Here is a 22,497-nt window from a genome sequence, read left to right as displayed (position 1 = left end):
TTTCACGTTGCTCTGCGGCGGGGGAACGCCGCAGCACGCAATGAATTGGAAGTTGATCTGTCAGCACTATCCTTATCTTCAGGGCAGATGCTTTTATTTTATTTGGCTTATAATTCCTTACTAAATGTAGTATTTCATCTCGATGTACTCCGTCTTTGTATGATTTAAATCAAATTCCTCGTCATTAAAATTCGCTTCCGATACCGAAGAAAGTAAAGTAAACAAATAAATATTAAGCTTTTTTTTGTAAATTTTGATACCCTTTAGATCATAATTGTTCTTTATTTCATAAATTACGGTTTCATATTTTTAATTTTATAATTTCTGCATACCATCTTACCAGATTTAAACTGATGATCTATAATCCGGAAAAATTGATAATCCGGAATCGCCGAAGTCCCGACGAGTCCGGATTAACGACTTTTGACTGTATAACATTAAGATTCACCCTGATTTTCCAGATTCTGGATACGATCATTCTGCTGCACTTAAATTATTTTGCAGCTAACGCAAACGCAACTTTCTGCAATATTTCGTTTTTTCATTTGGTGCATCAAGAAATAGATAATCTCAACTCGATCTTTGCTTGAACACTTTTTTTTTTCATCTTACTTTCACAATGTGTTAATATTCAACTGAAATAAAATAACTGATTTCGATCAGCGGATGAAATTAGAAAAATAGCTATTATTCATAATAATTAACCTGAAAATTGAAAGATGTGTCAAAACAAATGACAGATGTCATGAAACATTGATTTTGATTGAAAGTTTCGCAGTTTTGCGCTACAACACAACTTACAGCTGCATTCGCCAATAAATAGGAATTTAAATATTCAGTTGCTACTATTATGATGGGGCAGAGAAGCCCAGATGGCATAGCGGTTAGTGGAGCCTACTGCGGTACTGAAGGGCCCGGTTCGAATCCCAGAGATGGCATGGATGTTTGTAAATTTATAGTGTGTACAGCACGGGGACACTCGAAATGTATGGCAAGCCGAAAATCCTCTTGAGAGGTTGGTTGTAGGGGAAGAAAGGTGGGTGACCCGTACTCCCGGGGTGCCACAAGGACATCTAGCGACCCGGCCATGCCCCTTAAAATCTTTTCTATGGGGCATGGTCGGGTCACTGGATGTCCTCGTTTGTTGTTGGAATGGGTACAACTAAAGTATGGCCATAAGGTAAATTTACTTTGCAAGGAGGGCCGGACTGCGCCCCTAGTTTACTGCCCTAGCTTAACCTCCCGAGGGCTCTCTTACTGTCATCCGTGTAGTACTCAAGATTCTTGCCAACGACACAGGCAGTCTTGCACTCCTTGCAACGATGAATTTCGTGGGCTTGTTCTGATGTTACTACTGTCAGACAAGTGAACTAAGTCACAACATATTATGGGACACAGGTAGTATAATATCTTAGAACATTGGCTTCATGTTTTATTATTATCAATTGCTGCTTAACAATTAATAGAAAATTACTGAATACTCTTACCTAGCTAAATATATGCTTCCTTTTTACAGAGTAATCAGATCTCGAGCCGATCGGTACAAAAGAATTGGCCTGGACCAACCTCAAACTGTAAGTCTCATTTTTATTTCCAATAAATCCGAAGACTGCTTAACGCTGAAAATATTAAATTCTTCCACTTCCTACTGAAAACATGCCCCTCCCATTTCTTACTATACGATACATAACTTAAGAGTATGCTTATGATAACTTTTTTTTTTGCTCAAACGAGGACGATTTTCGGAACTCGCCACCTAGAGAATATAACCTACTAGGATGCCTGAAAACTGCCTATGACTGAAAAATATAAATAAAGTAGTTGTGAACAAAAAAAGAACAGAGTTAAAAGAAACTAGTGTAATAGTGTAAATTTCATTAATAATTTTGTAAAATTTATATTTAATGGCATAGAAAAATTCACGGTTTAGTTCACCGTTAATTTCGAAGCTTTGTAAAGCTTTTATTGTTGATTCAGCTGTTCTACCTCTTTTTTTAGATCATATGATATTCATTATTGCGAAAATTCTTTCTACTGCGGTCCATGTTCTGGGAGGCCTACCAGCGGCCGAGCGGTAAAGACGCTGAACACTGTTAGTTCGGTCCGAGGTTCCAATTCCGCGAACGGGCTGGCTGCATGGGTGTTTTCGTGGGTTTCCCCTTGTGTAACGTGTATACGAGCCAGTTTCCCTTAGAAAGTCCTCCACGAAGGCATCCCTCCCCTTAGGCAGATAGCCCTCGAGGCTTTGCCGTAATTAAATAAATAACCCATGTTCTGGGAAGCTGAAAATCTATTCTACTGTTTGAGCAAGACTGGGCAATGAAACGTATTTTTCTTTGAAATGACTGAGAAGTTGAATCCAGTTTTCTTCGCAAATTTTACTTTTCCAAATTTTACAATTAGCCGAGCAAAAAAACTTCTGCATCATTCACGAAAGCGTCCCTTCCCTTAGGCAGATAGCCCTAGCTTTGACATAGTCAAATAAACTAAACCTATTAAACTATGTTTATTCACTTTTGTTTATCCAAATAAATGATTCTGCTCCACCGATTCTGCTCCTAATGTTTTCCCATAATTCAATGTAAGAAAGGCATCTGTCACTATTTTGGGAGAAATAATTTAGACAACATTCAAAATAATATTTAGATTGGCATCACTGAGTGTTAACACAGGCGATATTTTAATTACAAAATCTCCGTTTTACTTGAGGCTGCACTATTTTTACTTCTTGTATATTCGGCTCTTTTAAAAAAATTTACCAATTTCCTTCTTCGTCGGGGGGGGGGGGGGAGTCAAAAAAAAAGTTTAAACTTTGCATCAAATAGCATGAATCTTATATTCGATAAGGGAAAAAGACACTAGCTTTGATAGCTAATCACAACTGCTTGCTTAAAGACAATTTTAATTCTGGCTCTGCAAAAATTATCCTGAAAGCGTCTTCGGTTAATGAATTGGATTTCTTTAAAATGCTTCGCATTCACAAACAGCTATTTGCTTCAGTTAATAATATTAAATCAAATTCATTACTTCATAACCCTTTTGAAATTCTAACATCTAAACTTTTTAATGCCCAAAGCGAAAGAACATGTGTTTAATCGTCCTTTAAATCGATACAGTTTTATTAAAAAATGTAGACGGAACTTAAGTTGCTTTTTCCCTAATTTTAATTGATTTATTAGTTTTTTAACATTGCAGAAACATTAGGTTATGTTGAAACAAAAGAGACAAATGACCAATGCCCTCGCGGAGACTCGAACCTCGGACCTCTCGAATACGCGCCGATTGTGCTGACCGCTACACCCCGAAGGCATGCTAGGAAGACGGAGAAATACCTTATATACTCCACTTTTAAACGGAGAGTGGGGATTAGGGGACCCAATCGCCAAATCCTGGTGATGATTCATCATCAACCACCTTTTTTAGTTCGGGCGCCACTGTGGAGACATTAGGTTAGTTCGAAGCAGAAAACATGAAAAATATGCAATGCTCTCGCCGGGACTCGGACCTCTCAAATATGCGCCGAGCTTGCAGACCATTACGCCTCGAAGGCATGCTAAGGAGGCGGGAGAAATACCTTATAACATCAGTAGCTGTGAAATTAAGTTGTCTAACAGGAAATAATTTTCACTCCGATACTTTCCACCAATCGGCAGGAAGAAAATTTTCAAATAAAAATAATAATGCCAGACAAGAGTAGCAAACCAAACGCTCTTTATGTTCTAATAAACACTAAAAAAAAGAAAAAAACATCAGTTTTAAAGCTTTTTCTATCCTTCATTCATATTTAATTTATAAAACATCATGTATGCATTTCAATTTATTCCAATCTTTATGCATATTTAATCCATAAAAATCATCGGATTTATTCATATTTCAGCAATATATCTCCCTTTTTTCAATTATTCGGCAGATATTATTTTCTCCACGACAGAAAATAACATATATGTATAACAAGAAAATAAATTTCTGAACAATTGCTATCCGATCGTACGTGACGAGAAGAATAAAATGTTTTTAAATATTGATACGACCCCTTTCCTTGCAGGCGAAAAGCACAAAAGCTGTGAATTACAAATTCCGCTTTGTCTATTTAAAAGCTGTGAGATGGAACATTGTTTAATTCGAAAGAAAATATTGCGCAGATTAGAATGTTGAAAAATAATGTTCAAAAATAGTTTTTTGACGGTTTTATTATTATCGGTTAATTTCATGTGCTAGGTTTTTATTATTTAATTTCTGGCTAATGTAGGAGAAATTTATTTCTTCTGCAGGAATAAGATTTATATTTAGGTTTCGTTCTTTATTAACTAATTTCAATTGATTAAAAATGCATTTCATCCCATTTACACTTCGTTTTAATTATAATCTTTTATTTAGTTCACTCATGTTACTTGACTGTAGTGGAATTTACTAATCCTACTTTTCCTGAGAGGGTATCGAGTTCAAATTTTTTATACACACTGTTTGTCGATGACAATAGCAATTTTTTGGATTTATATTTTTTAATTTAATGCTTAAAAGATTTTTCGCACATACTTCGTTCAATGAACAAACGTTGAACTTTGATTCGTATCACTGAACGCAGCGGGAAAAAATTTTATTAATGTAACTTTATTTTTGAATTTTTGGCGAATTTTTCAAACTGCTCGTTTTTTTCGACTATTTGAATTCCATGATTTAAAACATTCAACATCTGAAAATATACTGGATATAAAGTTTCGAAATTTTCAGATTATAAAACAAACGTTCCGTCCTTTTTGGAAACAAGAACGATAAAGAACATTCAGTGATTTTTTTTACATTATTTTTAAAAATATGTTGCAGTCTGACACAGACGGAAGGAAAAAGTTCTTTCTCGCGGAAAAGTTGTTTGCCATCTTGGCGCATTTCACGACGAATTGGCGATATTTGTTTTTTCATTTTAGCTTCAAGAAAATGCTCCTTGTAACACAGTAATTACGCTCTTTTTTCCAAAACTGAAAAATTAAAGCGATTTCTTTATTCTCTGAATGACATTTTTGCTTATGTATTTTTCGTTATTTCATAATTTTCTTATAATTTATTGCTTGTGTTTTAATAATTACTAAAAATTTCACCAGTGATAACATGTGACTGAGACTAAACAATAGAAAATAAAAAAAAAGGTTTTTATACAATACGCTTTAATTTTGTTACAGCTCAAACCTCAGAAACACCACTACCCAAAAGAAATCGATGATCTGAGAAGAGAACTCTGGGGTATAAACTGATAATTTCATTCAAGGCTTGTTATATTCCAAGAAAAATAAATAAATTGAATATGTGATCACTTTACAGCAAAATATGCCGTGTGAACGAAACTTCTATGTAAATAAAATGATATCTGTATAATAGTCATTATTAAAATTAAAACAATACGATAAATATCGTAATGAATTTTTTAACAAATTTTCACACAATGAAAAAAACACATTACATTCACCTTATATTACAAAAGGCAACGGGAAAAAAAAAATGTGCCGTGGAAGCACTCAGCTGGTCAATATTTACACTTACGCACTGTTAAGAACTACTTTTTTTTTATGTTTGCAGCTTTACTTACACTTGGGATGTAAACTGAACCCTTTTAAATGTCAACTAAGAGATCAATATATACGAACTACAACAGTAATACAGCATGCGCCGTTTAATGTTATCGTTGTTAACGCTAGCATTCGGATATTGATATTGAACTGCGGATGTTCCGAACGTTTGTATACGAAAACATAGAAAATACATCGCTTATAGTGTTCAACAATTCGGTTAACAGGATCAAAATATTATAGAATAAATTTTTCAATCTGAAATAAAGTTGTTAAGTAGAAAATGAAATTGCCATATAAAATCGAAATTGAGTACTTTACCCAAGTGATAGAGTTTGTCCCCAAGAAGCTTGATTTTGATTTAAAGCAAGCATGCATTACGGAAATTTATTTTTTCCAAATTTTAGGAAGATTGATTAGTGTGGTGTGGTGTATTTAATTATGGCAAAGCACACTAGGGCTATCTGCCTAAGAGGAGGGATGCCTTTCGTGGAGGACTTTCTAAGGGAAACTGGCTCGTATACACGTTACACATGGGGAAAACCACGAAAACACCCATGCAGCCAGCCCGTTCGCGGAATTCTAACCTCGGACCGAACTACCAGTGTTCAGCGACTTTACCGCTCGGCCGCTGGTGGGCCCTTGGAAGATTGATTAGAATAACCAGTTTAAGGAAGCAGAATTCCAGATGACCTTGCGTTTTCGCGCTAAAATAACTCTTTGTTTAAAGCATTGCATTTTTATGAATGTTCTTTTTTTTTTTTTTCTATTATTCTGTTTAGTCACTTCGATCATAAAATCTAACAAGAGGTGTAATGATCTGAGCCTCAGATTCTAAGAGATTCAGTTGACTTGTTAAACCGCTATGACCGGATCTTAAAAGTAAGCCAATGTAATGCTGCTCTTATGCAAAATTCTGAAGAATCGTGACGATGTTATTTTCAAATCAAAGCAAAACTGAAATCAAAACATGATACTGATGGGCAGCAAGAAAGAACGCAGTGTTGAGAAAGCATTGAAGATTTGGTTTCGTGAAAAGGATGTGACAGAGAAAGGTACTTACGTATTAACGCAATCCTCTTTTCACAATTTGGCGATTTTCTAGAGATGAAAAGATAAATTTACTATTCATTGGATGCGAGCTGGTGATTTTGATGATTTTTTTAAGAACTTCCTAAATGAGGATATTTATCGTAAGTGGACGAACATTATCCACTCAAAAGAAAACACACATTACCAATGTAAAATACAAATTTTAATTATTAAACACGGATAAAATTATACGCTAAAAATAAAAGATTCGGATTTTGCGCGAAATGCTTCTGCAAATTTTTCTCGCTGTTCTCCCTTTGTACACAGCGATCTGTTTTCGCTTTACAAATATCGTCCACAACCTCGGTATTGCGCAAGTACTACCTGCTAAACGTTTTCTGTTTTCTATCTTTGTTTTCTTTTTAGGGATTTTGCTGCAAAATACACCATTTTTACTGAAATTTTACCGCACTTTCTTCCACTTCCGGCAAATTCCACAAAAGGATACTTTAAAACTGATTTTGAGGCCAAAAAATATCAAGATTTATTTACAAACACTGTCAGAACTTGGAATACAACAAGAGGAACGTATATGAAAATGATGACGTTGCTTGACTGAGGGATTCTATGGGCATGGTTGCTACAGTTTGGCCCATTCTGAAAATCTGGCGACTTCTACTAAGATGGTTGTGGTAGTAGGTAAGTATTCAGAAACATGCGGCAGAAAGCTGAATAATTAACCATAAAAAATGGGGAAGGATTAGCAGATGACAAAAAAGATAAATCATTGTTTAAAGAGACAGTTGCTGCCAAAGCCGTATCTGTCAAATAATTTCCAGAAATGTTACGAACACTTCACAAATGAACTTTTGGTCATAACTGCAGAAAATCAACTATCCACGAATTTTTCCTAATTAAAATGTTCTGAAGTAAGTATTTATACGTTTCTAGTTATATTTCTATTTAATTGGTTAAATTTCATTTAGATTCTGAAGGATAATTTTCTCCTCGCTTAATGCTATTATCATTGTTAAATTATCAAAATAATTGTGGACAAATATTATAACATTAAGTGGCCACTACTGTAATACGTATCGCAAATAAATCGTTATCGACGCTAGAAAACGTGAAATTAACGAAAATGTTACGTAAAAGAAGATCTGTGAAAGACTGAGCTAATATCATTGAATAGGATACCGGTTGTTATAAAATCAAGGAAAGTCGACACGTCTGATGCTTACAATCCTATGCCAATACGTTTGGTGAAAACTCAAAATAGAAGTGCAAAATTGTCCAATAAATATGAAGGGGGAGCAGATGAATATATGGTAGGAAAGAAAATCTTACATGCATATTTACGTGTTTATTCATCAACAGTAGTGTAACATTTAACATATGCTACTTATTTCCAAATATCGTATTCTTTCTTACAACAAAATACTTACAATAAGAATTGGAAGTACAAAATATTTTTTAGTGAAATTTATTCCAAATTTTTTATAACGGAAATAATTACATTAGATAAGAGCGCGGTTAATGTTATCATTCGGATGTTATAGATTTGCCGAAATCCCGCTAGTTTGTATACAAAAACAGGAGGAATACATCGCTTACAGTGTGTGTGTGTGTTGAGTATGGCAAAGCCTCGAGGGCTATCTGCCTAAAAGGTGGGATGCCTTCGTGGAGAACTTTCTAAGGGAAACTGGCTCGTATACACGTTACACATGGGGAAAACCACGAAAACGCCCATGCAGCCAGCCCGTTCGCGGGATTCGAACCTCGGACCGAACTACCAGTGTTCAGCGACTTTACCGCTCGGCCGCTGGTGGGCCCACACATCGCTTACAGTGACAAAGTATTCGGTTAATATGGTCAAATTATAATAGAATAATTTTTTTAACTAAAATAAAATCGCCAAGTAAATGAAATTCGCCAAATAAAATCAAAATAAATTATAAAAATTGCCAAGTCACAGAGAAATGTCGAAAAAAGAGGTGTTAAGCCACATAACATAGGTATATTTAATATTAAATTAATTCCCTTGCTATTTTGAAGGATATACTTTCTCATCGTTTTAATATCATCATTCTGTTACTGTTATCAAAACAACCGTGGCCAAACGCGATCACAATTAAATTGGGATCATTTTTTATAAATTTAAATATATATATATGTAAGATAAAATTATATGAATCAGAATAACTAAAAACATTAATTCTTCCTCTTTATTCTAAAATCGTAATAACTTCTCTGCATTGCGTCATTTCTAGATCACTCTATGGCCCGCGCAACTCTGATGACGTAATAATTAAGAACTGAAACTGACCTTGTAAACCAAAACTTTTCACGTACTTCCATCTTTCATAACTACGCACTTCAACTTTTGCCCTCTACTCTGCTAAGATGTAATTTCGCTGGCTTGCTTTCTATCTTAACAATATATAAAAATGTAAATCTTGTGTGAAAAGGCACGACTAGTGCCAAGTGATTGTGGCCACAAATATCAATTGGAAATAAAAATGGAATTAAAATCGCTTCTACTGCCAAGTTTTATTTACGAAGTCAACACATTCATTAGTTTACGACGCAATCAGATTACTTCCTCTTCAATTTAGGATAACTACGCATCAACAGTGTTCCGACTTTTTCCTTGCTGCTATTATGACATATATATATTTATTCAGAAACAATTTACAGCTTATTCATATTCTCTAATAACATTAAATTGGGATCATTCTTTTATAAATTTTAAAAAATATTTTTTTTTCAGAAACAATTTACAGCTTACGCATATTTTCTAATAAAAGACAATTCATGTTCTAAACGAAAGGATAATATTTTGCCATATAAATTCAGCTAAACGTGAAAAACCCGTGCAGAAGCCGAAATTAAATTTTCTTAAAGTTTGGCCCATTCAGGCAAGAAGGTCAGCATATCCTTACCTGGCAGAAAAATAAGACAGAAATTGATAGTCCAAAAACTATTGCATTAGCAATACTGTGAACGGAACTGAAGATAATAATGGTGTACTGAAAGTCCAGGATAATCACCCGAACTTCCCTGTACCAAAACGGAAATTCCAAAAATTGCTAAAAAATTACGAATCGAATGCCGTGTGTGAGAAATTTGGTTTATATATAGAATAGTGCCTCAGCCTCATGAATCGGCCTCATGGCTGCGTTAACCATGAGGGGACTAGGGCTGCAGCTCTATCCGATATTAGATTACAGCGGTACCTCGGTATACGTCATTAATCCTTTCCAGAATAAGAAATAGCGAAAATATTTAGTACTTTCTTAGAAAAAAATTGTTATTACTATAACACTATTTATACTAAAATGCCAATGCAGTGAGTGAAATATATATCGTACACAATTAAAGCACTACAGGTGATACTGTACATAAATATTTCAGCTACCCCGATCCAAAGTAATTTTTCAACAAGCCTAAACGTCTTTGATCTTTGTTTGGTAATCGATTTCATTCCCTTCGCAGCATTACCCAATTTAATAGCGTCTTCATTTTCACGTTTATGTAAATCGTAGACACCGTCGTATTCGGCATACAGTATGCAATAGCCAAGTCCATATACGCATCATATCTTCATGCATGCTTTCCAACGATCTTTTTTTCCACTCCCATAGTGATCGTAACTATTTTCTTCGTTGCTTGGCTCTACTCATTGACTTGCCTAAAAATCATTGCTAATGAACTTATAAAAACCTTAAACACTAAAAAATACAAAATCACTAAAAATTTCGGAGTTATAGCTCAGGCTGTTGACTGAATAGTAACAACAGCCGTACTGACGCTTAGGGACAGTCGCAGCGAAAGAGGTGATCAAATGTGGTGCACGCAGTCATGACTCACTGAACTCGAATCGTATTCCATACAAAAATTTTCGCGTCCAAACAAGTCCGTATAACAAGTTCGAAGTACTTCAAAGCGGACGTATACTGAGGTATCATTGTATTAGGATCCAGTAAAATAAAAATCAATATTTTTTCAAGTATTTAGACTATATTATTATTTTTGTCGTCGAATGACTTGCAAATAATATTGAACTAACCTAACTTCGGCAGCAAAATATTAGCTAAACATTCTTCGTAACTCATACCTGTAACGAAAGTTAAAATTAAAATTCTATACAAAAAATCAAATCTGGCGTTTGCTTAATCTTTCGCGTAAAAGAGTGGTAACCACAAAATTAAGAAGTCCAAGCAAAATCATTTTTAGTTCAACGTAGATTTTTAGGACTTCTGCCAAGTTTTGTGGACACTGGTTTCATTAATAACGACAAGTGTCAAGTTACCAGCCATGTTAGATTATAACGATTAATTATGGCCACGCCCGACCACTAAAAAATTTAATAGAATTTTGATAAATGCTTAAAGAGGAATTAAAAGACACAGAATTCTATCACCAACCTCAAACAGACAGGATTGATTATTCCTACACACAACTGAGCCCCCCTTTTTTTTCCCTCAGCGCAATTGAAGGATTCGGCTTAATTGAAAACACATTTATATCCGAAAACGTGGAAATCATTTGCTATACTCAAACTGGCATTCTTTTTTACTTACTTCTAGAAAGTGTCGTAAGAAAAATTTCGATGAATTATGATATCATAATTCAACAAAAATGTCCTTTTAACCACTCTCAAATCATCTGTACGTATGGACATAATAAAGAACTCTTTATCTCAAAACGGACTGTAAAATGGATTTAAAATGGACTCAGAAGAGATTATTTTTCGTGACATCTATGTACGTACGTAATTAAAAAACGAATAAAAAATTGTGATTTTTTTCATTTAAAAGTCGTTGAATTATGTTATTCTTATGTGCTCGTTTTTATGCCTTTAGTTGATCTGCATGCAATAGTTATAGAATTATCAACAATTTAAAAGTTTTAAGTGAGGCTAGGCCTAACAAGGCCCACCATTTGTTTACATTTGAAATTCTTAGTAGAACAGTGAATCAGTTGCTACACCAACATCAGTGTCTTTTTGCCCAGTGGTACCGTAAGCTAAATTACAGTTTTGTGCTCCGAAAATTTGGTCTTATAGCCCGTTGAACGAATTGCTTTTTGCGTAAAAACTTTAATTTTAATTGGTATTTGATGTTTTATGTTTTTTCTATATTTTACAAATTTTAATAAAGATATTTTGAGTTTTTCTTTTTTTTTTTTTTTTTTTTTTTTTTTTTTTTTTTTCCTTGCCAAGAAAACTGAATTAATTGAATGAGAAATATATCTCTAATGAAATTCGAGGAAATAAGTTTAAATGAAATGCAGAAATAAAATATGTATAATTTAATAGGCAGTTTTTCTTTAAAAACTCTTCGCTACTAGAAAAAATTTTAATAACTCCATTAAGCATATTTCATTAAGAAGTTATTAGTATTTATCATTAGTGTGAACTTTCTTTAAGAATTCTTTGTTGTTAAAAAATTTGATAAATCGATTTAACGTATCTTATTATTAAGAAATCATTAAGATTTTCCACTAGTGTGAAATTTCTTTAAAAAAAATTTTAGATAGTTTTAATGGTATCGAAAAATTTGCTGCTATTTAGTTCATTGTATCTTCATTTGCAGTTTGGTAAAGCTTTTGCAGTTGATTCAGCCATTCTGCATCTTTCTTGAGACTATACGGTACTTATTACTGAAAATAAGAGCTCTTTCGACTGGAGCCAATGTGCCTAACATGCTGAAAAGGTGTTCCAACAAGATTGGAGAATGATTTTATTTATCTTTGAAACGACTGAAAAATTGCATTCATTATTTTTTTTTCTTTTAATTTCGCAATTAACTGATAACGAAAACGTTTTTCTATTACTACATCATCAAAAAGTTGATCCATGACATTACAGTTTCATCAATTTTTTTAACCTGAAGCTTCATTTCCAGACTATCTTCATTTGCTGTTGTTTATCCCAACAAAAAATTCTATTCCACGTGGATATTCGGCGCTTTTATAAGATTTTACCAAATAACCGGGACAAAACGACAAATTGGCAAGGATCATATCATCAAATCGGGACAATCCCGGTCAAAGCGGGATGCCTGCTAAGCCTATGCCTGCTAACGTGCAGCAAGTCCATTCGCCAGGGTTCAAATTACTAATAGTATGCGGTTTTAACAATAAGCCATCGGTGCGGCAAGGTTTGGTTTATTTAATATGGCAAAGCACACTAGGGCTATCTGCCTAAGGAAGGGATGCCTTCGTGGAGGACTTTCTAAGCGAAACTCGCTCGTATACACTTTACACATCGGTGCGGCAAGGGGGCGCCTCTCTTTTAGTAAAATATTACGTGTTTTAATTGTAATAATAAAAATAAAATAATGAATGAATTCGTAATTTTTTAAGGCAGCAAGAATTTTACACTGCGCACCATATAAAAGAAGAAATAAAGGGAAAAAAATTCAAAGGCAAGACAATATTTCATGAAGGATTGGCGCCAGAGGTGTAACCAGAAAAACATATTTCTGAATTACTAAGACAATATTTCATGAAGGATTGGCGCCAGAGGTGTAACCAGAAAAACATATTTCTGAACTACTCAATGAACAATTTAATTCAGGTAAAAATAATTTTTAACTTAAATACACAAACAAATTAAAAGGCGTTGTTACTTCCGACTACTTTAATAAATTTATACCAGGGGTTCCCAAGGGTCCCAAGGGAATCGATATTCACCCCCCCCCCCGAGTGTCGAGGAAATTTTAAAAGGTCATGATGATCAAGAGACCGAGTGAGAGTCGATAGCCGAATATGCCCCGCAAATTAATTAATCGACATTATTAAGATTCCATTGATAACAAAAAATATTAAAAAATTGATAATTAATTGTTTATTGACATTAAAGCTGTATGATATAGTACGGAAAATAAATCATATAAATATAAGGGTAATAATAATATGCTAAAATTAATTAATATAATTCTAAATAAATTTTTTTTCAAAAAGTTTTCTGGGCAATAAGTACAATACGAAAACAATATAAAATATGGAAAACATAAAACTGGAATAGAAAACATGAAATAGGTTATATGTATATATATATATATAAGGAGGCAATTTAAAAATTAAATTAAGCTACTGTATGTCAAGTATTAACAGAAAATCCGTCCAATTCATTAAAATAGAATTTTTGTGCAATTAGAGGCAAGGATTTTGTTTCAGAAAACTTGTTTATATTTGTAAAACTAATAATAATGCAAAAAATAATAAAACATAAATTTAGTATAAGCCCTTTCTTTCAAAACTTTTGTTCATATTCATAATCTAATGGTCATCTTCATATTATTTATATACAATTATTTGTATTATAATTATGTTGTATTCAGTCTATTATAAAGAAAATGTCCATGAAAAATTCAGTCTATTATAAAGAAAATCCGTTCCTTTAAACGGCGTCGATAGAATCCCTGATTTAGAATATTGAATAAAATACAGCCACTAAAAAAATCTTAAAGATTTCTAAAAAATTCAAGATTAGTTGTATTGCGACACATACATGCTTAAAACAAGAATACACAAATAGCAACTTTTATGCAATAAAATTTGTAGCTGAAAGTGTTAGCATAATTCAACAAACACCGTAAAATAATTATGAAATTTAATTTTATTTTATTCTTTTGGAGCAACTTTTATGTATTATATATACTCAAAAACACTTTTCATCCGAGATGGCGTAGTATATACATAAAGTTCATGAACGGTGAAGCCTTTTATCTTGTCATGTGACAAAAAATTTTCTATAAAATAAAAACACTTTATCTCTAAAATTTGTAAAAGAAAGCGCCGTTTAAAAATGCTTTTTAGTTGCTAATTCAAAATTTAAATCAGTGGCTAACAGAATTCAAGCTTATAACTAAGCGAGGACAGAATTTATTCTTATGCTTCCCAGCAAGCAAGCAATGACAGAGAGCATATTATGATGATAGTATTTGAATAAAGTATAATAAATCAAATATTTTGTAGATATTTAAAAATACAAATAAAATGCAGACCTCTCAAAGACTAAGGTTTGTCTCTGAGATTCAAGAAGGAAATCAATACCCCTTTGCATATATTCCGATATTTGGCCAAACGATAAACTTTTCTTCCGCATAAAACGGAAGCAAAACTTCCGAGGTAAAAGGAAATCAACAGGTAAGTAAACAATTTTTCGGCAACTCTGATGCATTCATAAAATGTGGTATGTAAAACAGTATGGAAAAAAGATAAAAACAAGCACTTAAAATTTCATGATTAATTATACATCTAATCATCCCGGTTTGATGATGTAGTTCCCCGTATCCTGGCCAGCTTGTCATTTTGTCCCGGTTATTTGGTAAAAATGTCAAATGCACAAGAAGTACAAATAGTGCAACCTAGGCTAAAAGGGCGATCTGGCAATTAAAATATCACCTCTGTTACACTAACTGTTGCAAATATAAATATTTTGTATCTAGATCTAATAGATTTTTCTAACAGGAAAGAAATTAAAACTATGTCGATTAACCGTGGGGTATCTCGTATCAGATTGTTGCGTAAAACTTTCCTAAACTTTCAATCAATTTCCGGTCAAACTTCAGAATACTATTACTATTATTTACGTGTTCCATGTTAAGGCACTATACGGAAGGAAGCGATGCCTTCGTGGAGGGCTTTCTAAGGGAAACTGGCTCGTATTAACATGTCACACATGGGCAAAAACACGAAAGCGGCCTTGTAGCCAGCCCGTGGACCGAACTACCAATCTCCAGGGACTTTACCGCTCGGTCGCTGGTAGGCCTTCAGAAATACTGAAAAACCATTTAATGTCAGTTACAAAAATTCATAATATAGCGCAAAAAAATTATTTGAATTTTTAGGATGGTTGCAATATTAATTTTGGGAATGCTGAACGTAGAGGAAAGAACAATACTTATAATAAAGAATGCTTTGGCAGTTTTTAAAATTTATTTTGACCTTATTTGGAGAATTTGCTTCGGTCTGAAGAGTTCAGTTTGTAACATTTCGATAACATTAACCAAACTTACAATAAGCGACGTTTTCGAATACAAACGGGTGGGACTTCGACAATTCGGTAACGGTATCCGAATGATAAGCGGCGTCTACTGTAGTTAATTAACTGAAAAATTTAAAGTTATCTACTCCAGAATATAAGCTTATATTAGGTATTGACAGTTTTAAATTTAATCGTAAAATAACCCAAGCTGAAAAATTTTTTGCCCACTACTTTTTTTGCACAAAAACTTGACTTCATGGGGAGGAGGCTTTACTTATGCGACTGTGAGCCTACGTGGAGGCGACCAGCCAGTATAGTGGTTAGTGACGGATCACCGACCGAAATGACCCCTCACCTAAGGTTTTATACGAAATAAGGGTAAAGGTTAGTAACGCCGACTGCCGCACTGTCTGGCCCAGGTTCGAGTCCCCGAGAACACATAAATGTTTATAAATGCATAGGGTCTGTGCGGTATACGGTATGGGAAGGATAAATGTTCAGTTAATATACTTAACGCAAGAAACATAAAACTTTCGAACGGTCTCTGCTCGATACGTTCCGAAGTTCAAAAAATCACACTAAATACTGATATACGTACGCTAAAGAACTGCTTAACTTTTCCAAAGGCTCGATTCCCTTTCATTAGGTGAATATCACAGAGCAGAATGGAACTCGATTGGCTATTTCCATTTTATTTAAGAAATCTGCAGGTGTCTTAATGCTTTTTGATTTTATGATAAGAGAGTTTGCGCTAAGAAAATGATACTGAAGACATAAAATTTCTTTAAGAACGTTGCAACCAAAAGCCTGCCTTTTCAGAATTCCCCCCCACCCTTTTCTCTGCAGGGTGTGGCTGGGTGGAAAGGGTTGGTGATGGTTGATGGGAAGCAAAAACATCCCGAGATATTTCAAGATTACGTGGTAACTGTATCACCAACGAACTTGCTTGGGATCTATCCATCAGCATACCTGTGGTTCGGATCGAACGTAAAATACATGACGTTCCCTCCCCCCGCTCGTTCTAAGTTGAATATACGCGAACGCACGCGGGAGGATAAGGTCTGCTCGCGCCTGCCTCTCTTCTCTCTCTGAGACTTTTTTTTTCCTCTCTTCTCTTTCATTTTCCTCGTTCTTTCGCTCTATCTCCGTCCAACATCCTCTAACTCTCTATCCTCTCCCGCATCCCTGCATCCTCTTCCTTCGCAGCATCCGTCAGGTCCGGATGCCACGCGGGGGACACCACACAACGACGGCGATGGGGGAGGGCGAAGAGGAAAGGTTTGAGACGTCCGTTCTCTTGGACCCGCAGGGGGGGCAGCAACAGAACAGGGCAGCACTGCTGCAACGGCTGAAGAAGAAGAAGAAGAGGAAGAAGGATCCTGGAAGGAGAGGAGAAGAAAAGGATCTAGGAAAAGAAGTTTTTTTTTTTTTTTTTTTTTTTTTTTTTTTTTTTTCCCTGGCCCGGAAAAAAGTGGCAGGGAAAGGAAAAGAATGAGGGAAAAAAAACAAGGGGAAAAAAGTCGAATCTCTAAGACTTATCTGCGTTCGCGCGAAAGACGTCTCTCTGGGCGAAATGAAAATAAGAGCGGAATTGGGACCGCGGAGGGGGGGGCAGTCTTAGCGCGGGGAACGGAGGGGGGAGAGTGTCTCACCAAAAACCCAGAGACGATGAGGATGAAGGGTGCGACGTTTATTTTACTATTTGCTAGGGGGGTTTTTTTTAGTTGTTTTTTCCATTATCCATCCAGTTGGTATACACCTACACATCCATGACAGCGCATGCGCATCACATGGACAACTACGACGCAGAACAAAACTGCTGAGGTCTGTCCGGCCACGCGAAACAATGGCACCCATCAGAATCGATATATTGGATATATATAAGAATCGATATGCTGAGAGTATATGTGAATCGATATGTGTTCTAGGACACAAGAATCGATATGGAAACAAAATGATGGAACACCTAAGAAATGACAATCGTCATGTACGTAAACAAAAACAAAGATTCCCAATCCTCTGCTCGGCTTGTGCTTCCTCCACGTATTATTTATTAGAGGGGTTACAGAAAACACAGTCTGGATTTACCTTTTCTTCTCTAAAGAGCAAAGCAGAAAAAAGACAGCCTCTTTTTTCCTGTTCTTCTTTTTCTCGTTCATGAAACGAGAAAAACAAAAGTCTTTGCCTTAGTTTTTCTTAAAATTTAAACTACGAAACTTATTTACTAAACAAATAATCGAAATTAATTTTTTGCCAATAGATGTCAATAAATTAATAATAATAAAATGCCAATAAATAATAATAATTAAATGGCAATAAAATTTTCGTTGTCGAAGAATAATACAAAATATTTAAAAAAAAAAAAATCTGAAAGGTTTCAGATCTTAACGGTCGCCCAAAAGAGTTTGTTTGTTTTTTAATCACAAAAATTTTTAAAGCAGCATACGTTTATAATTTCCCAATGCAGTGTTAAGTGTTGCCATATTTTTTTATATTTTTCAAGTACATCATATTAATATTTAGTTTTTTCAGTAAGATAGCTTACAAAAAAAAATTTGTCTCTTTATTAACTTTTTATACGTTAACTTTATTTACTAACTATCACGTTCTTCGCACTTACGCCATATAAAATTCAGTTCAACAGCAAAATCACAAAACATTTAAAAACAGCACATCTTTAAAATTCCCGTCAGAGTGTTACATGTTGGCACACATATATTTATATTCGCTATATTATTTCTTTAAAAATTTGTTGTTTAAAATAATTATCATAAAAACGAAAAAATATATAATGATTTCAATGAGTATAGTTAGTGTAATTTCATAAAAATATTGATATTTCAAATTAGACATTTTTAAATTTTTATGTATCTTTATTTAAATCAATCATATTAAAAAATAAGAACATATTCTTAAGAAGTCTGTTAATTTATTTTAAATCGTTTAGGTTATTACTCAGTAACCTTCCAGGTAGCATTTGAATGTACCTTAGGCTTTACTGAAAGGCATCATGCTGGTGCCTGGAAGATAAAAGTATTTTACTTTCGCTCGCGGCAATACGATGCTTTCTTGGAGCCAAATTTACTAATTAAAACTGAAAGATCTTACATTCTTTCGAATGGCAACAGTCTCGCACGGTTGGAGATTAAAATGTTTCATTTCGAAAAGTGTTGCCACTGCCCGCTTTCAGATGGTAGAGTCTGTTTGTAAAAAAATCATTAGACTTTTAAACTAAAGTATGAAATAAGTAATAAAACAAATTCGAAATTCAAAATTCGGGCTTCCAGGTGCACATGTTCGGTGGTGTGGGCGTGAAATTTTAATGGTTCTAGATACCGTCGTTTTTTAACAATGCGAGAAACATGCATAGGGGTATTAATCCCGGAGAAGGCATGGATGTTTGTAAGCGTATAGCGTCTATGCGGCAAGGGGCACTGAAAATATGCGGCCATCCGGAAGTCGTACTGTCACCTGTATGGTGCACAAGGTTCTTGTCAACGACAGCCACGTTATTGCCTCTTTGCCACGATGAATTTCGTGGGCTTGGTCCGATATCAGACGAGCGAGATTAATCACGAAACAACAACACAGTGAACCAACCGTAAAATCCTATTTCGAGAATAATAGCCCCTTTTGAGTTAATAATATATCCTGCATTTGATTTCATAAATTCTAAGACAAAATCAACTGTAAATCCCTATTCAATATCAAAATCAACAACGGGAGGGACACAAAATAAAATTTAAAAAATGAAATAGCATGTTAAAACACATGTAGCATATACGTTTAAATATTCGACTTCGATTTATTAACAACGTAACTAATCTTATTTAAATTAGCTGCTAAGGACGAAAAAAATTTCAGCCTGAATTTTCTGTTCCCATTCCAGCTGAACTTGATTTTCTACCCCTTGGTTTATTTTGTTACTATGAGTCATCATTCCCCGCCCCTACATCCGGAGCGTAACATTCTTACACGGAGAGAAACGTTATTGACTTCAAAATATATGGACAGTGAATTCCCGCTTTATGCTCGATATTAAATTTGTGTAACACTGTAGATAGGGTCGGCCGTACGGGATCCTGGGCGAAAATTTTTTCGCTCGCCTTTACTACAAACCCGAAACAGTGAAATCATGAATTTCACAAAATTTGCTTTTCGGAGTTAACAAAACATCTTGACTATGCAACCTTCCTCTACTTTTGACGCCCTGGGCGGTCGCTTTACTTCGCCAAAGCGCAGGCGATTCCACATAAATATCTTAAAGACAACAATTAGATTAAGAATATAAATAAAAGCTTTGAAAACAAAAATGGTTACGTTTTATTATTACTTTTACAAATATAAACAAGTTTCCAGAAACAAAATCACATATTTTAATGGCGCAAAAGTTCGATATTAATTAATGGGATTTCTGCGATTAATGCACTGATGTATTTTTTTAAAATTTGGCATAGAATTACTTAACTTAAATCTAAAATATTCAACTCGTTTCTTGTTTTCCGTTCTCTGATTTTTTTTAAAATTCCGTTTCTTCACTTTACTTTTTTATACTGCATTTATTTCACAAAATATCTGTATACATTTAAAAAAATATTATTGATTTTTAAAATATATTAAATAATTTTAGTGTCGCTTTTTCCAAATATTTATTTTATATAATTTCTTCTTTATTACATAATATAGCTTTCTGTCATAAGCATTAATTATTAATTTTATTGAGAATTTTTTTGTAATTAATGGGAACTTGATTATGCCGATCAACTGCCGGTATATCGACCACCTGATCATCATGGACAGCCTTTAAAATTTCCTTAGCTCCCAGGATATGAATACTGATCCTACTGAGAACCCTTTATCTTTACTCTATTTAAAAAGTGAAAAAAAAAAAGATGCCATTCCGTAAAATATTAAATGTTTTTAATGAGATATATCATGAATTAAATGTACTTTTATTTGAATCAATCCAAATTAAATAGCTTATTTTATTAATTCACCACACACAGATTCAACTGGAAATATAAATATCGACAGTCTCGAACGAAAACTGAAACACTGCTATTGACAATGGACAACATTTCAACGCAAATCAACGTGAATCAACGCAAAATCGTGTTTCGAGACTAACAGCTCTTTTGGCATACTACAAAGCATTCAGTGTGGTTTCGGTTAAAAAAAATTATGATATATCTAATTAAAAACATTAAATAGAAAGGGGCGGAAACCTCCCTAAGGCTCCATTACTGGAATGATAACCATACAGAATATGAATACGAATATATAATTAACATTCATTTTATAAAAAGTTAAAATGACTTGGAGAATAAAAAAAGTTAAGACTACAGAAAAACAACTTACATCTAGCGTATAAACATACATTAAAAAAAGTTTATTAATCTGCTATTTTTGATGATATAAGATAATCTTTTAAATTTTTCTGTCAATAAAAAAAAACTAAAACTACTTTGTGAGAGCTTTGACTTCTGAAAATTTGCTTGTAGCTTCGTCAAAAATTAATGTTTTTAGCTACTTCATAATGGAAAGAAGTCCCAAACCATTAAGTCTCACTTGTCTCATTGTTGATCGAAAACAGTGATTAATCAACTTCAATTTCGAAAAGTTTCTTTCGCAAGAAGAAATTATCAAAAAAGGTCTTTAGTGCCAAATACTTAAAAAAGTTCTTCGGAGCCCCCCCTCCAATCTTGAGGTCCAAAGCTCTCAACCCTTTGCTCTCTATACGTCCCCCGGGCCATCTCTAAGAACAATCTTCACTGATAAACCATATTAATCTTTAACACAGCCCCTTTTAGCCGACCGTTAAAATCTGAATCCTTTCAGATTATTATTATTATTATTATTACTATTATTATTATTATTATATGATATCAGTACCTTTCCAGTATCGAACTCAAACAATGATCTTCAATATAAGTATTGCATCATATGGAAAAACGTTCGGGTACGGTCGTGGTCTTCAAACAGTATTAAGCGGAGACCCAAGGTTCCGAGACTCAAAATATAAATTCGAAAAGAAAATTATCCAGCATTCACACTAGTTTACTTATGTTTATTAACTAAAAAAATATACAGATACATTTAGATATAGATTAGTTTTAACATTTAACATAGGTCAAAGAAAAGGCAGTGCAATTCTTTTCAAAATTAAGCAGTTTTCGACTGGAAAATGAACTGAATTTAGACGAAAGTGTTAACAATTACACATTGGCGTACATTTTTCAAATGAAGAAATCTATAACAGAATATTTCCCAAAAGAAAAAAAACTAAATATGACTGGATGAAAAAAAAAATCTGTTCGAGCGCTACGATAACTGAGAAGGTTTGCCAACGAAGAAAAGGGAACAACTTACAGACATATCAACAAAAAGGGCGTTAAAATCTAAATTTAAGAAGAACAGCTCCTAAATTTTTGGTTGCGGATTCATACAAAATACCCAGAAAATTCTCACACAGAGGCAAACATTTTAACTCCATTCTGAACAGCGTATTTAAGTTTAAAAAAATTTTTTTTCTCAACGTACGTGACAACAAAAACAAGATATAGAATTATATTACTATAACAAATAAATTAGAATTATAATATTATTACAAGTTAAATGCAGAATATGAAATGCGACTGCAAATAACACAATACAGCTAGACTTCGACAGTTTGTGTAAAAAAAATGCAAGTATATCGAAGTCACTTAATGTAATACAGGGACAGGTGACACCTGGATCACGGGCTAATGCTATTAATGAGTAAATTACATTAATTTTATGTTAAATTTTTTAACGAAAAATACAGTACTTTTCTTTAATTAAGTTTACATAAAGTACCTATATCATATTGATATACTTATATATTATTTTAAGATATAATTTTATAACGGTGGGATGGGAGATCCC

General features: G+C 33.9%; 1 protein-coding gene and 1 long non-coding RNA gene across 2 annotated transcripts in view; one reads left to right on the top strand and one right to left on the bottom strand.

The window, feature by feature from the left end:
• Positions 1-5,403, top strand: part of LOC146994978 (uncharacterized) — a 36,292-nt gene extending 30,889 nt beyond the window's left edge. Inside the window, exons 4-5 of the long non-coding RNA XR_015043677.1 lie at positions 1,517-1,574; positions 5,178-5,403. This is a non-coding gene — a long non-coding RNA (uncharacterized LOC146994978). The remainder of the gene's footprint in view (positions 1-1,516; positions 1,575-5,177) is intronic.
• LOC118192872 (uncharacterized) overlaps positions 1-22,497 on the bottom strand; it is a 408,484-nt gene that overhangs the window by 364,031 nt on the left and 21,956 nt on the right. The gene's annotated exons all lie outside the window — the stretch shown is intronic.

Source organism: Stegodyphus dumicola, chromosome 10, assembly GCF_044657685.1.
Source record: "Stegodyphus dumicola isolate Sdum_Otavi_A_Nest chromosome 10, ASM4465768v1".
NCBI classification, from domain to species: domain Eukaryota; kingdom Metazoa; phylum Arthropoda; class Arachnida; order Araneae; family Eresidae; genus Stegodyphus; species Stegodyphus dumicola.
The sequence above is the reverse complement of the archived record's forward strand: the minus strand, read 5'-3'. Positions and strand labels throughout refer to the sequence as shown.